General features: G+C 41.7%; 1 protein-coding gene across 4 annotated transcripts in view; it reads right to left on the bottom strand.

Moving 5' to 3' along the window:
- The window catches only part of ntrk3b (neurotrophic tyrosine kinase, receptor, type 3b), a 191,991-nt gene that overhangs the window by 116,154 nt on the left and 60,134 nt on the right, over positions 1 to 15,703 (bottom strand). The window lies entirely within an intron of this gene.

Raw genomic sequence — 15,703 nt, 5'->3', positions numbered from 1 at the left:
GAAATGTCAGCTAAAATTGGATTGAGGGGGGTAAATGAATTAATAAATATATAAACAAATCAGCAAATAAGCCATCAAAGCCAACGGAATGCCAGAAGACAGGAGGTGAGGAAGGCCGAGCACTGTGGAGAGGGGGGCCAATGATTATTAAATTACAAAATTAGCGGTGTAGAAAATTAATCTATTTATAAGAGAGGTAGCTCTGTTTCCATGCCTGCAAGGACGTATACCTCCCACCCAACATATACACTAGAGCAGACGCAGCATCAGCATCCATGCAACTGTTTTTCAGCGCACAAATCATCTCCGCTCCTCAGACAGCACACATTTAAATAAGGAATTATAATTATGTGATTCACATGAAATTTTCATTAGGTTGGGGTAAAAAATATGCGTTACAGCAGCGGATGTATCTAGGTGTTAATATTGATGACGGCGTCGGCTCCCCAGCCAGAGGGCGACGAAGTGAATGCTAAACTGAACCTGGGTGTTTGCTCCTCTGCAGAGGAGGTGCAACTCCTCCTCCCTCCTTCTTTAATAATTCTGTTTGGCACAGATGCCATTGGGAGGGCCTGGCTACTCGAGAGGGTTGGCTAATTAGTGCAGCATCACTGGTAGCTACTGTCTGAGTGTGGGGGAGCTCTGCAGATTGACATTCAGGACCACGCAGGAGAACCAGACAGCCACTGAGCGAGGTGTCGCAGCGGATCAGCAGTATGGACGTCGGGAAAATCTATTTGTCATCTGTCATTCTGAGGAGAAGCTGCTAATATTTGCTGCAGCAACATCAACTAATTGCTTCCTTCTTACTTCTGTTCATTTTTCAACACTCAGGAAGAGATTTTGTTTTTCCTGTCTCCGAGCCCTTTATGTTATGAGTAACGTCGATGACTGTAAGCTGCAAGAACACCTTTTAAAAAATACGATGTGTAACTTTAAAATATCACGGGTGTCAATCTTAAAAATATGTTGTTTTTCTTCCATCCTGAAAAGCTGACATTTAGAGAGCCACGTGCAGTTTATATTTAACTTTGCATGAAGGAAACTTCAATCTCGGCCATCAGCTGTCTCAAACACAAAGCTAGAGGTACAATTGTGAACAGTTCAGGAGATAACATGTTTTACACTACTTAAAAGGATAATTACAGCATGACATGAAAGACAAACTTGTTTTATGAGAATACACATTCAGCCTGCCTCTCTCTCACTGGCTGATGCAACACAACAGAGATTCAGCCTGCAGTCAAGTTCTCATTCAAGCTTTTGTTCATCCAAACACCCAGAAAAAAAGCCTCTTTACCTGGAGACACTCTCCAAGAAGACCGTCAGCGTTCAGCTTTGCATTATTCTGCACTTTCGTATTTATTATGTTGATCCAGTGCCTGGAACATCAAAGCCACTACTGCTTATCACCAAAGGGATTCCCAAAATAAATGGCTCCCCTCATTTGCAAAGGTTGAACTCACTACAACCTCAAAACCGTCCTATAGCTGGAAGGTCAAAGCTAGAAAATGAACTCCACAGTGAAAAATATACAGGTATATCCTACTAATATGATCAGTCTTTGCCTTTCCAGCCTTCTGCATGTGTCTCCCTCAGAACTTATTTCATGCTTTTCATCCCACCCAGTATCTATGCATCTCATGGTCTACCGCTCCAATGCACCTATCCCTTCTGCAGCTAAAACACACTGCCTGAATGCACATAGTGATAGAGCACTGAATGTATGTTGATATGCATATTTAACCACACCAGAAATGCCTCTGTCTCAGGCGGAAAGTGCTCATTTGAAATATCTTCGCCTCCTTCCTTCTCCCTCTTTGGGGATATTATCTGAGGGCTCCAACCTCTGACTCAGATCTGACTAGAGTTTAATTAACATTTTAATGCAAATTACTGAGAACAGTTACCGTCAGTTGTTGTCGTTCCAGGTAGCAGCGTTCCTCCAAATCCAAGCCATGAAAAACACATTACTTTAGCCCTAAATTATACCTCACCTAATCTATTTAAAACACCTTGGCAGACTCTTTTCAACCAAATCCTCTTGCTTCCTTCCTTCATGCAAGTGGCTCTTACTGAACTCTGGTAAATGGCTATAGTTAGAATTAAAATTGATGGTTATTCATAAAACATGGTAATCTTACTGGCACCAAAATTTCACTTTTGAGTTTTGGCACCAAAAAAGAAATCCCTGTTGACTCTTGGTGACAAATGGGAAGCGACCCCCATTTTCACGAGGTAAAGTCCAAGGTCTGACCCATCTAATCATCACGACCACTCCCTGACACAGTCGCTCCTGATACCACTGCGGGTATTTCAAGAAGTCACACCAGAGGGTTAACTGCAGTGTCAGAGTCAGAATAATACGGCCACCGACCAGACTGCAGTATTAGATGCTCTGAAAGTGAGCACAGGCTGGAATGTCCCACTGCCTCCTGAATTTTTGATGACTATGAGCACTGGACATAAGTACTGTATTGTAGTACCCTCCCATATGAATGTAATTCCAGAGGAGACTGGGCTGAGTATATAGTGTACTAAAACATGTCCCATCATGACTTGAGTAGCTCTGCAACTATCACACATAAAAGTTACCCTTTCTGAGGGTTGGACCATGACCGACAGTGTCCCCAGTTTGCATCCAGCCAGGGATTTTTACTGTATGTCATCCCTGCTCTGCCTCTCCCCTTACTTCCTGTCATCTCTCAACTGTCAGTCAGAAAAAAACAAGAACAAAATCCCTTTAAAGAAGCTGCCAATATCAACAATTTTATATCAACAATGGATCAGAGCATTGCATGAAGGCGTATATCTCAGCTCTTAGGAGCATGTTATTTCCCTGTTTTGGCTCAGTCTCACTGCTCTCAAGCCGGTTTCGAGCCATAGCAGGCTTGAAATAGCTAGGCAAGTTAGAATATACTTAGTTTGTGCTTTCTTATTGCATGCCTGTAGTAGGTTTGTATGTTCTGGACCCCAGGAGGACAAGAGACCAGAGAGGAGACTTCTGACTTCAGATAAACATAAAACTAAGCAGGCAGCTGTTTTCATCACAAAAGTTCACCGTTCTATCCACCCAAAAATGAAGCTCCTAGCAACTCGTCAGCCGGATATTTCTCTCAGGAGTAGGTGTGAACCAAAAGACCGTTCTCCCCAGAAAATCCACAGCATCTCTCATTTCACCAACGATAACCTCGAGAAACAGCAACTTCAAATTAACGCTGTCACTCAGCGTCTGCTGGATGAAAGAAAACAGTCGTGTGCTAACATGCTGGGTTAATAGTGTGTTGTTTGCATTTCAAGCATTATTTGTTTTGACATTAAATGAATCACCTTTGTGATTTCTGTATTCATTTTATTTGGGATATGAATAATTGTCTTAAACCTAGTAGATTATATACAGTATTTGGCTGTTTGTCAGAACGATGCTTTTCTGATGTAAGAAGAAGACGCAGCCCTCTCGCTTCCAGAGGTCTCCTCAAGTCTGCTAAACACAAGAGGATCTGCTTTTCACTCGTCCTCCTTCTGATTCTCCGTCTGAGTTTTAAAGGAAACCCAAATGATTTTGGCACGGTCTAACCTGGGGACACTTTATGTTAAATGCATCGCAGAAGCTGACAGGCTACTCAGTGACAGTCTCATTTGTTTACAGTAATTACCTAAATGTCCTAAAATCAATGAGATAATGATTTATTAATGCTGAAATGTAGAGTGTAATTAAAAATTGAATAATTTGCACAAAGTAAATGAAGTTTGTCTTTTATCACATCCTCTAGTTACTCACTCATGTACAGTACTGTCATCCTTACAGCACAGTGCTGCAACAGAGGCTAGTTGACATCACGTGTCACGGTTGGTAAAACTTCACTTACTGGTTGGCCTCTTTACATCTGATTTCTCATTGGAGAAGCTCATAATTGTGGGAATTATAATCATCTGCAACACATTTATCTTCTGTTTAATGAAACATCTGAGACTGGACCTGATAAACTGTGAGTCATTTACGAAGGATAATAAATACATCTCATAAGGGATGTGCTTCAATGCTTGTATTGTATTATTGATGAGAGAATTAGAGTGAATGTGCTAAAAATCTTCCTCGTTAGGCAGTTCAATCACAAATGCAAACCAGGTGGTGGGGATTGGGCGTTGGGCGCCGGGGGTGAGATCCATAAAAGGTGTTGGAGGTACCATATAGAATTCATTTGAACCAACAGCCAAGGAGAAACTTCAAAGAGCCCACTTCATTATAATCGAGACCATTATACGCCCCAAATCTGCATCAAACATAGGTAAGGTTGGCTCTGGGGAAGAGGGATAAAAATAGTCGATTCTTTAATCTCAGAGAAATCCTCTGGTTGTGGTATGTGCGTGCATGTGTCGTGCTAATCTTCCAGCAGAATTCCTCTCATCTGCTTTTAAACCTGCTTATTCCTCCTCCACATCCAACCAGGTTAAATAAAATGAAACTGGAACTACTATCAAAGTACCCTTGAGCAAGGTACATAACCCTGAGCTGTTTTAATGAGTCCAACTGTTTGTCAAAAGTATAATAGCAGCTTTGGATGAGAAGCGGTGCCAAATCAAATCCACAGAGCTCATGGAAGTGTTCAGATGGAAGGGAAATTTGGATTTAACCACATTTAACCACTGAACTGTTGATAGAACCACAACAGATACACTATTGTATCAGTTAACCAATGAGTTACATCGACACACATTATCTGTCATGACTTTGGATTCATGTTCTTTGTGTTGTGCTCTTGTGTCAGGTTTTGTCTTGTGGTTTCTTGTATTTGATTTCCATGTCTTTGTATCATGTCTTGTTGTGTCTCGTGTTTTGTTTTTTCCACGTCTCATGTGTCCTTTAAGTCCCCCTGTGTATTTCCCTTGTTGAATTTCCACGGCCCTCTTCTGTCTCTGGTCCTTTAAGTGTCTAAGGTTTTTTTCCTCTGTCTCCTTCTGTCTGTAGTTTTGTTCCTCTCCATGTTTCTGCTCTGTGCTCCTCCCCCGCTCACCACCACACCTGACCTCCTCCCTCCTCTCTCTCGTCACCTGTTCCTTGTCTGATCGTTAGTGTCTATGTTTTAAGTCTCTGCTTTCCCTCTTGTCTTCGTCTGGTCCTCGTATGTCTCTGTCTGCATCTCCTCATGCCTCTGTCCACGTCTGCTCATGTTTCTGCCTGTTTCCAGTTCCCTCATGGTCTGTTTTGGTTTAGCTCATGCTTTGCCTTTGATTTGTACTTTGTCCTTTTGTTTGTACTTTGTCTTGCAGTTTTTGTTGCTACTTTGCCTTTGGACTACCTTCAATTTTTGCATTCAGCTTTGATTTAATAAAGCTAGCGTTTTGTTTCCCCCATTTCCTTGCCCCTTGAGTAATTGCATTTGGGTCCAACTCCTATCTCCATAGTTTTCCCTTGAACCCCAACCTGGCATTATCTGTACTGCACACATGCTTAAGACCAGTACTAGATCAAACTTACTTTTAGGGATCTCTAATCTGAACCAGAGGGCTGGACTGGCCAACATCCCCATCATGAGAGTCATGCTAATAAGCACCCACTCATCAGCTCCGTCATTAAAAAATGATAAACTACACACTTATTCAGTACAGAAAATGGCTACCTGGCTCGTTCAATATTGGAGGATGAATGACTTTATCATAAGACCAATAACTGCTCTGTAAACAAAGGCCTTATGGTGACTCATACATTAATAACGGCCATTACGTCTCTTACTTCAGTTCCAGCAACGGCTGTGAATGACGGGGAATGATTACTTTAATAAAGATTTAATCTGGCTGTTTCTCTATCTTTTTATAAATCCTGCTATCAGCAGTGATAACACCAACAAATTAGTCTCAGTGTAGAAGCATTGTTTGGCTGATTCTAATCTCTAAGCAACATTTTTGTGTTAGTTCTGCATTGGTTGATACCAAAAGGTAGTGATTTGAATGAAAAGAGATGAAATGAAAAGGGTTGTGAGCCAGCAATGAAAGGCCTGGCACTTCACAACGGAACTCTCTGAGGCATTAAGTCAGGTTAGAACCATTATGGTTAAGTTACTGGGATATGTCCCTGCCATATCATTTGAGCTTTCAGCTTGTCGGTGTAATTAATGCAAGACAATATTGTGCACAGTCATCCATCTGTGCTGCTGATTGCAAAGGAGAGATGTGAGTCAACGTTCCAAGACACAAGAGAACGAAGCCTTTAAGCCATGATCCTGATTATTTTTCCAGATAGGGATGGAGATGTTAATATAGACTCAGTAATGTAATGAAAATTGTCATCAATCTAATGAGACAAGCAGAGACAGAACCGCCACTGGGCTGACAGCATTGCCACAGGTACTCTCAAACCTTTCAGCCATAATGCTGATTGCGTTTGTTAATTATGTAGATGAAATATGCAGAGCCTCAGATGAAATGCAACACGAAAGTGTCTTTGTTCCGGGAGACAAACAGCGGGGAGAGGAAGGAGTAGGTAGCGGGAGTTTTACTGGACTTTTGTGTTAGTGAAGTGGGAAAAGTTTGCTGCTTGTTCAGCTGAAGGTACACACTACCAACCTGTTCTGGCCTGCTGCTTTATGAAATGCCTCTCCCTGAAATCGATAAAATGTTAGAGTTGATTAAAACACCAATAAAGACACCCAGGAGTATTTTTCTTCAGACGACTGCGAGAAACGTTCTCAGCCTCTCTTCCGACTTTGTTTTTCCAACCAGCGAGCGAGCAAGTCGACAGAGCATGATTAGAGTAAATACGTTCAATATTGTAATTGTTTCCTGCACTGCGAAACGTCAGCATCCCTAATGGAAAAATTGCCTTCAGTATGTAAAGGCAAGAGTCTGAGCAGGTCATTTAGGTTACTGGGTTCAAACAACCCAATGAGAGACTTCAGACTTCCAGTAATGTCCACCCAGATAATAAAGACCTGAAAGTAGTCAAGGGGAAGAAATTGAAGAAGCCAATGTGTTTTTGGCCCCTTTCCCTGACGCAGGACTCCTTAAACCCCTTGCTGTGAGCCTGACTAGCTGAGTGCTTTTTAGCCATAATCCAGAGGTTTCAGAGAAGTGACCGAGGCATTCATACGAAGCAGACCTGCATCCAAATCCACTGCTGCCTTGAGCTGGCTGCCAGACCAGAGTGCAATGCTGGGCTTCTGCTGTGCCCATTTGTAATTCCACTGTCCCGAGGACTGGATTAAACATTGTTTCTGTTAATTAAAACATTTCTATCGAGCCGCAGGCATTACTCTTGTTTCAGTCTTTGCCACAGTGATTGTTTCTTTCTCCCCACCAATAACGGAGACAACAGCCAAGGGAGCTGGGAGGAAACAGACATAACTCTTTAGAGCACTGAAGGCTGGTGCAATCAAAGCTCTTATCATCTAGATGTGTAGCAGGGGAGTCCTGTGTCCCTGTCAGAGGCTGCAGGGGGAACTATTGCAGTTTCCTGCAGACTTTTTCTGAATAGACTTCCCCAAGAACAAGGTTTCGAAACATTTCATTTTGTTCACCTTTGCCCTCTGGGAACCTTGGGAGCAGTCTTGATGTAGATCCAGAGTGTCTCCATACTCGAGGTCAGCCTTGGTCTCAAGACCACTTTTAGAAGGTCTCGTCTCAGATTAGGCTACATATGCAACTGCATGGATATAACTGTAATATATAATTGTTTGATATGTATTGTATTTGATGTTGTGTTAGGTCAATAGTAAAACATGAAAAAGGAATGTGAAATGACAGTCTTTGCTTTGATCACTTTATCAAGATTTTCTACTGGTTACACAAGTCTTCATGAGTGCCTGTGGTTTGCAGGTTCCTATTGTGCATCATGTGGTGTAGGACTGGCACTGGTGTTGGTCTTGACTCAGTCTGGCCCTGCCTTGGTCTTGGTCTTGACTTGGTCTCACTTCAGATGGTCTTAACTACAACATTGGTATACATTACTGTTGAGCACTGAAACACCTAACTTGCAAACATGTAATTGCAAAAACTCTGAATACCAATGATGGAGGAAGAGTTTTGATTCTTCACTTAAGTAGAAGCAGCAACACCACATAGTGCAAATAATATGTTACAAGTAACACGGGTCCTCAGCCATGATAGTGGCTCTGCATGTATTTCAGAAATGTACTTGGAGCTGAATGCCAGTGTAAGCATGCAAATACATTCACAATGACAATGTTAACATGCTGCTTTAGTATTTTTCCAAATCATCACGACTTTAGTAGCTTTTTCAGTGAAAACGAAAATTGCGATCGAAAAAACGATTCTTTCTACTAACTGCGAAACACATCAACGTTACAATATCAGTCAAAATAATGTGATTCTTTTTACCATTTCGTGCAGCCCTTGACCAAAGTATTGAGCCGATGATGGTGCAAGATGAAAAAGCCTCATGGGGACATGAATATGTGTCCAAAATGGAATGGACAGATCATCCAATACTTGTCAAGACATTTCACTCAAAACCACCAATGTGAGTCTCATGGTTGTGTTCGAGGAGTCTGTGAGATACAGTATAAAAACCATCGACATCTGTACAAAATGTCAGAGAAACTCATCAAAAAGCTGTTGAGATGCTTCAGTGGTGGACCCACAGACCAACACAGTCATTGCATGTCTCACAATCCTGCATTAAAAATGAAGTATTATTAAAAATGAACTATTATCAGCAACTTTTACTGAAGTATTAGATGTAAAATTACTATGATGCAGAAAAACGGCCCCTGTCAGTGTTACACTATCACTCAATGCTCTAATGTGCAATTAGCATTTAACTGTAGCAGTGGAGCTAATTTTAATAATACAACCTGTCAACTATTTTAATATCTCATCATATTAAAATGATGATCATAGGCTTTGTGTGTAAAGTAACCAGAAACTACCATAGGAGAGCAGAACATACAGTCTCTGCCTCTGAAATGTGGTGAAGGAAGAAGATGTAAACAGTACATGTAAAGTTACTTTCCATCACTACTGCACACCATCCGGGAGCAGGACTTATGTTTGACTCTACAGCACTGGGCATTCTCTGCATCTTAACAAATTACAGCCAGACACTAATACACAGTGGGAGGTTAAATTATCCACTTATCAGGAGTCTGTCATGTTGAAAAATGTTTCTTATTTAGCAAATTGGACATCAAAGCCTGTGAGGACAACTTTGTTTCATGACTTGTTTAAATCATTGATAACATCAATAACTAACAGCAACTTTATCTCTAGTTATTTAATGTGGCGTAAGATGATGAATGTGTGTTTACACCATCGAGACTTGTGTGTGGTTGCTTCTATCGGGAATGTAATGTGCCACGCCAGCCAACATAGCACACCGCCAGCACTCTGTTGAAATGGAGAAGCTTTCATTAATTTCAAAGCAAGCCTTCCTTCTATGGCTGTACTGTGTCTTAGCCTCCCAGTGTGCATCTCAAGATGCACTGTGTGAGCATTGGTTACTGTGGAAACCAGAGGACTGACTGCAGAAACTGCAAAAACTGAAATAGGCCGCTTTTTTAATTAAATTTGCTGAAGCAGTTCTGGGAGACAAAACGCTGCTTACTGCCTGAGCGAGACGGACAGACATTAAATGAATAAGATCTTCACGTCACATAAAAGGTTAGCTTATGAAGCGCACTCCACATTTCTTCAAAGGTAGCTGTTTTTTATGTGTTTTTTTTTTATTGCAACCTCATGAGGCTTCCTATATTAGATGTTTCCTAAAGCAATGCCAGACAGCATACATCTGTTTGGTGACGCATCTGCTCAGTGGACACTTCATCATATATGATGTCCAAGTAGCTTGTTATGTGCATATAACATGCAAGAGTGAGACAGCCGGCAGTGACCCCAGGCATCACGCGAGCACGCGCCTTCAAGTATTTTAACAATCTGATGCGTGAAATGAGGACCACCTCCACTACTTTCCGTTTCATTAAAAAAAGGAAGAAAAGGAGAAAAAAACGAATTGAATCTGAAGAGCGGTTTCTCCTTGACAGCTCAAAAACACTGGCCTCAAGGACACTCAACTTTCTGATGCCCCACTTACTAACACAACAACGACAATTTATGGAAATGCAGGTAGAGGTGCGGGGAGTGAGGATTACTGTCGATGCATCTTCAGATAATGTGTTGTTGTCTGAAAATGATCGCCTGCCACTCACAGCTTGATAGCTACTGCATACATGAGGGGTTTCACAGAACGATCGATTGGTCGACTATTAAAACTGGTATTGTATTTTTGTCAGCCAATCTGCAAAAAAGTTCATGTGATATTTTCTATGTGGATGATGGGTGGATTTGTGGATCTTGGAACACATCTATGAATGTCTTTAAACACATCGTTTGGTTTTTGATTCGACACTGGCTTCTAAAATACAGCTGCTGTGAATGCCCTGACTTACATGAGGAAAGGTCAGGACAGGAACTTCAACACTGAGGTTACATAGGGTTACATAGGCTGAGGTCCAGCACATGGTCTTAATGACAATGGCAAAAATATGGAGGCAGAATTGTGTTAAGATCTGAATTTCACTAGGCTAGAGTTTTGGTGTTCGTGGCACGTTTGAGATGTTTCTCTGCTCCATCACACTGGTAAAATTATTCACACAGACCACTGTAACAGAAACACAGCCGGCTGAAAACCAGCTACTGCAAATGGAATTCTATTTAGAAGAAATACTCTCATTAATCCAACAAGAGGCTTTTCCTAAAATTCACAGAAAGAGCTGCATCAAAATGAATAATATTCCAGAGGCAGTCAATTGGAAGTAATTACTTGACCACCTCCCCCAATATTGCTGAGAATTGCTCATAAAAGTATAATAAGTGCAAATTAAAGTGTTGGAATTAACTCGGTAGTCTCGTCCAGTCTCTGCTTGCCCAACGCCAAAAGAAACATAAATAAAAGCTGTTTAAAGGATTTCAGAGTGAAAACAATAACACTGATTATTAAAGAGATGGCAGCGAATATCAGCATCAAGGCTTGACATTAGCTGCGAGCTAGTCAATACATTCTAAAAAAGAAATAGCGTCTCCCTCTTAATGATCAGTAAATATAAGGTTTAGTGAACAGCAGCTGTTTGTCAGCTCAGCCCGAGCAGTCATGTCTAACATCTGCACAGCCGGCAGAGTCTCTACAGAGCGAGCGAAGCACAGAGGCTGTGAGCTGAATGACAATGATCAATTCAGGTGGATGGACCTCATGTTTCAGAAACATAACCCTAGCAGGTGACATCCAAATCATTCGCGCTCTCGCCGGCAGAAATGAGCACGGCGACATTCAGAACATGAAAAACAGCTCTGCCGCCCAGCCGGAGAGATTCCTCCCGGCTCGGTTACAGCTGGCTCCACTCAGTGGGCTGCAGGTTGGGCCGCCTCCCTCCATTAGCCTGCAGGATCCATTTATCCTTTCATCACACTGCACTCCTGCAACAATAACACTATCACCTTGCCATGCATCACACATCAGAGCGGCTTTGGCCAAGTGGCGTTTCTTCGGCATTCCCAGTAATGAGTAATGGTTTAAGGAAGAGGGGAAGTGGAGCTAATCACAGCGACTCAGGTACACAGGGTTTAAACTCCTCCTGGGCGCGACGGGAGCAGAGGAGGGTGGAAGAGGGAGGGATGTGAGATGAAAAGGGTAGACGATGATGACATCACCAGTGAAGAAACTCAGCATTAAGGCAGCTTGATACTTCAAATAAGTAGATCTGAACCTTCTTTATGAAATCTTTTTTCGTGCTTGCTTTTTGTTGTCTTTAAAATGCAATATTAACAGTTTGTTAATGTCTCAAAGGCCATACTGACAACAATCTAGGTAGACAAATCTTTTTAGAATTATTATTATGCCTCTACAGAGATTGTAGAGAGATGCAGAATAAACATATCTCTTTCCCTCATTATGCATTGTTATATTTGTGAAACAGTAATAAGAAAATTAAAATAATTATTTGAATTCTGAATTCTGAAAGTTGGTTCCAGCTTCTAACAAGGTTTGTGAGCCAATACTGTAACAGCATCGGTATCTGTGTTTGGTCAGCCATCAACAGTCTTGGTCGTTGCCAGTTAGTGGAAAAATATTTCAAAATGTCTGATTTCTACAAACAGAATGCGCCCAGTTTACAGTACTGTCCTACTTTTGGCTTATTAGCATTAGCAGCGTTAGTGTTTGCTAGCTAGCTTTAGCAACATTAACTAGTGCATCAACCAGCGAGCACTTGAGGGGGCAGATGATTCAAACAACAGCAGTGTGGTGATGTGCATGCACTGGCAGGGGAGATGGAGTGACACATTTAGTGGCTGAATGTTATCAAGAACTCCTTTACAGTCTTAATTCAGTCCATTTCTACGGCTCTGCCTTCTGTCTGAACGATGCCGTATAAATTCACTTGCCTTCATGACTTTGGCAAACCCTTTGAATTCTCTGCCATTTTATGTCTTCTCTTTTTCGAAAATGGCTTTTATGAAAGTATGTGATAAGAAAGAAAAAGCAATTTAAAATATGCAGAAGATGAGACATGAAATTGCAAACTAAATAGTGGAACAGCATTAAACGTCCGCAGCCTAAATGTCATCATTAGACAGTACGTTGAACACCTGCCTGTACTTAACATAGAGTGATGGTGACTGGACTGGTGTTAAGTGAACCTTTGGAACAGTGAAGCTAATACCACATACTGTCCATACATAACTGTTGGTTTAACTGTATGCTTCAGAGTGAGTATACACACATGACAGTGATATCGTCTTAACTCCAGCTGAAGATGATGCTGAATACACTTCAAATTATGTATGTATATTTAACTGCCTGTAAACCATGCATATATTAAAGGTGTGGTACACACAAAAAAAAGAAAAGTTTGGTGTGAAAACAAAGCTTAATGTGCAGGAAATGTTCCATAGCTCTCATGTTTAAATTGACAGTGACAGGGAAAGTAAACTACAGAATGAGCTTTGGCTCGAAGCACGCATTACACTTACAGAAAACCTAAAATGAAGCAGTTGCTGTTCCAAGAAGATTCATGACCTTGCATGTCATGTATTGTGAATGTCATCATGTCGTTGTTTCTGTTGGTACGACTGAAATATAAGGTAAAAAGAGAATACAGAACCTGAAAATACACTTTCAGGAAAATGAAAAGAGAGGACAACAATGACAGTCGATGGCAGATCAAATGCACAAGCCAATTTTTGAATTAATTTTTGCATGTGTTACGTTCTGTTTTCTTCTGTTTGAATTCAAACATTGTCACTCTTTTTAAATAAAATGACATTAATAACCACTGCTCATGTTAAAAGTACCAAGTTAAAAATGGTATAAAAGATGAAAAACTTGAACTACAAGACTGATTTCCAGTTTGCCACCTGGTGATAGGTGGAATCAGATCGTGAATGAATGAAAGCAAATACATGTATTGTGGAAGAATATGATACGTTTGTGTTTTGGGGGTATATAAGTACATTTGTGTGTTGTTATAATTATAACTTATCGTCGAATGAAATTCTCGTCTTCTTAATTCTCTCCGTCTGATTCAGTGGCTCACATCACAAGTCCACACAGTCCAAACACCCTCAATAAATTCCCAAACTCACTGCTGGTCTATTTTTTCAAATTCAGACGATTATGTTTAATGTTATTTGAATGCAAGCCAGCTGTGCTCCTTAAAGTTGAGCATGCCGCAAGACTTTAGCATGCTTTAAACAGTCTCCATAGGGGGCAATCACTATTTAACAGCTACTAAAGCAACATATAGAATAATAACCACTTTATAGCACAGTGGTGTTTTTCTACCACCACTTCAGGGTGCTATACAGATGAGTTTGAGAACACCATATTGTGGTTTATATTCTAAACTCAGTGCCGTAAATCAATGAGAAAAGATTAATTTTCATGCGTTTAAACAGCTTGTCAGGATGTGTTCGGAATCTTCACATGACGGCTGCTGCTAATTCCAGATCTGATACATTTTTCCAGAATTTAATACTTTAACAACAGGAAACCGAAACAAAGCGAAAGCAGCTTAGAAATCAAACTGTGGCAGCTCCCGCGCTGCAGAGTTCAGGCCGTCTGCCAGCCTTTGAGCTGATCCAAAGCTAACTCGAAATCCCCAACCAGGGGTCTGTTTGGTGGAGGGGGCAGCAGGTTGCAACGTCGCTGTCTCGCAGCTGAGGAGGTGTTGAGGTGGTTGTACGGTATAACACCAGCCCGGGCCTGCCTGGATGATTGCCACCACCGCACAGCAGCTCTCAGCATCTCCCAGCACCCCCTCTGCCGTAGCTGTCATACACAGCCACCTGGGGCTGCCATCTTGACTTGTTTTGACGAGGCTGGCTGAGTGGAAGGAGGAGCAGGGGCAGATGGTACTGTTAAACTGGCAGGGGTGACGTGGCTGGCAATGAGCCGGGCATCCCTGCGAGTCTCAGACAGCAGGAAGCCACCTTGACCCAGCCGGGGCTGCCAGATCTTAATTCCCATCACCCCACTGGAGACAGAGGGCTGCGGGCCATGCAGATCCAGGCCCGGTGAAGACAGCTCAGACAGCCTGGCCTCCCAGCAGCCCCTAGGTCATTGGCTAGCACTCTGCCAAACATCCTATTAGGGATCATTTTGTGCATCTTGGCTAACTTCAGTTTCGGTGACACTAAATGAATGAACCTCACGACTACGAGCAGAGTAATGGGATTTATGATGAAGCGAGCTGAGAGAAAGAGGCCGAGGGAGGAAAGGACCAAGTGAGAAACTGGAATACATGTATACATCATTTTCAGTGAGTAAGCATTTAAATGAAGTGGCCATATAGAGTAAATGTACTAGAAACAACAACCCCAACAGTCTACATCCATTGTGACACAGCGGTGCTTTGAGCTAAGCGCCATGACAACATGCAGGGCCGGATCAAATGGACAGATTACTCCCGGCAGATGATATGATGATATTTTTGGTACAACGTTGCATCATGATCCATCCAACTGTTATTCTGATATTTCAGTCTGGACATAACTGGTTGACAGACCAACCAACCTTTCCATGATGTTTGCTAAAATAAACATTTTTTTGGATGCATTTTGTTCATCATCATTTGAGAATAAAAACACTAAATTATGGTTGACGTGTTGCGAACAGGTACTGTGCCTTTTGTGCCAAGCCACCAGCCCCTCTTGCTGTTTGCCTTCAGTAAATACAGTAGAATATATAGAATAGATGTTTCATACTGGCAGGTCAAGATTACTACTTCCTGCCCTCTGGCATTAATTTCTTGAGGAAATAATGGAAACAGGTCAGTAAGTAGAAAAGTAACAATATCAAACACCTGTCAATCCCACCAGATGTAATCCCAGGCAGTGGTCTTACAGTGACCTACTGTTCCATTGTTATCATGCCGTGCTCTTTTTTTTCCATGTGTAAGCTACAATAGAGCCTCCACAGTGTCAAACAGAGAATGGTGAAAAAGAAATACTGGTTACGTGTTGAGTATCTATAGAGCTACAGCAGAGAGCACAGAAGCAAGCTGCCTCAAGCTGTGCATGAGGAAGTGAGAAGCTGGTGTGTTTTATCACACAGTAACCAGTCAAACAAGAGGCCAGAGTATTCCAGTCTGAGTTAGCCAGTGAGCCAACTGTGAAGCCAACGATGCCAATGTTTTACTCTCCGCTGACACGACTTAATTAAACTGCCATAGCCTTCTCTAACTTCTTCAGATTTAAT

The sequence above is a fragment of the Acanthopagrus latus genome, chromosome 4 (assembly GCF_904848185.1).
Source record: "Acanthopagrus latus isolate v.2019 chromosome 4, fAcaLat1.1, whole genome shotgun sequence".
NCBI classification, from domain to species: Eukaryota; Metazoa; Chordata; class Actinopteri; order Spariformes; family Sparidae; genus Acanthopagrus; species Acanthopagrus latus.
The sequence above is the reverse complement of the archived record's forward strand: the minus strand, read 5'-3'. Positions and strand labels throughout refer to the sequence as shown.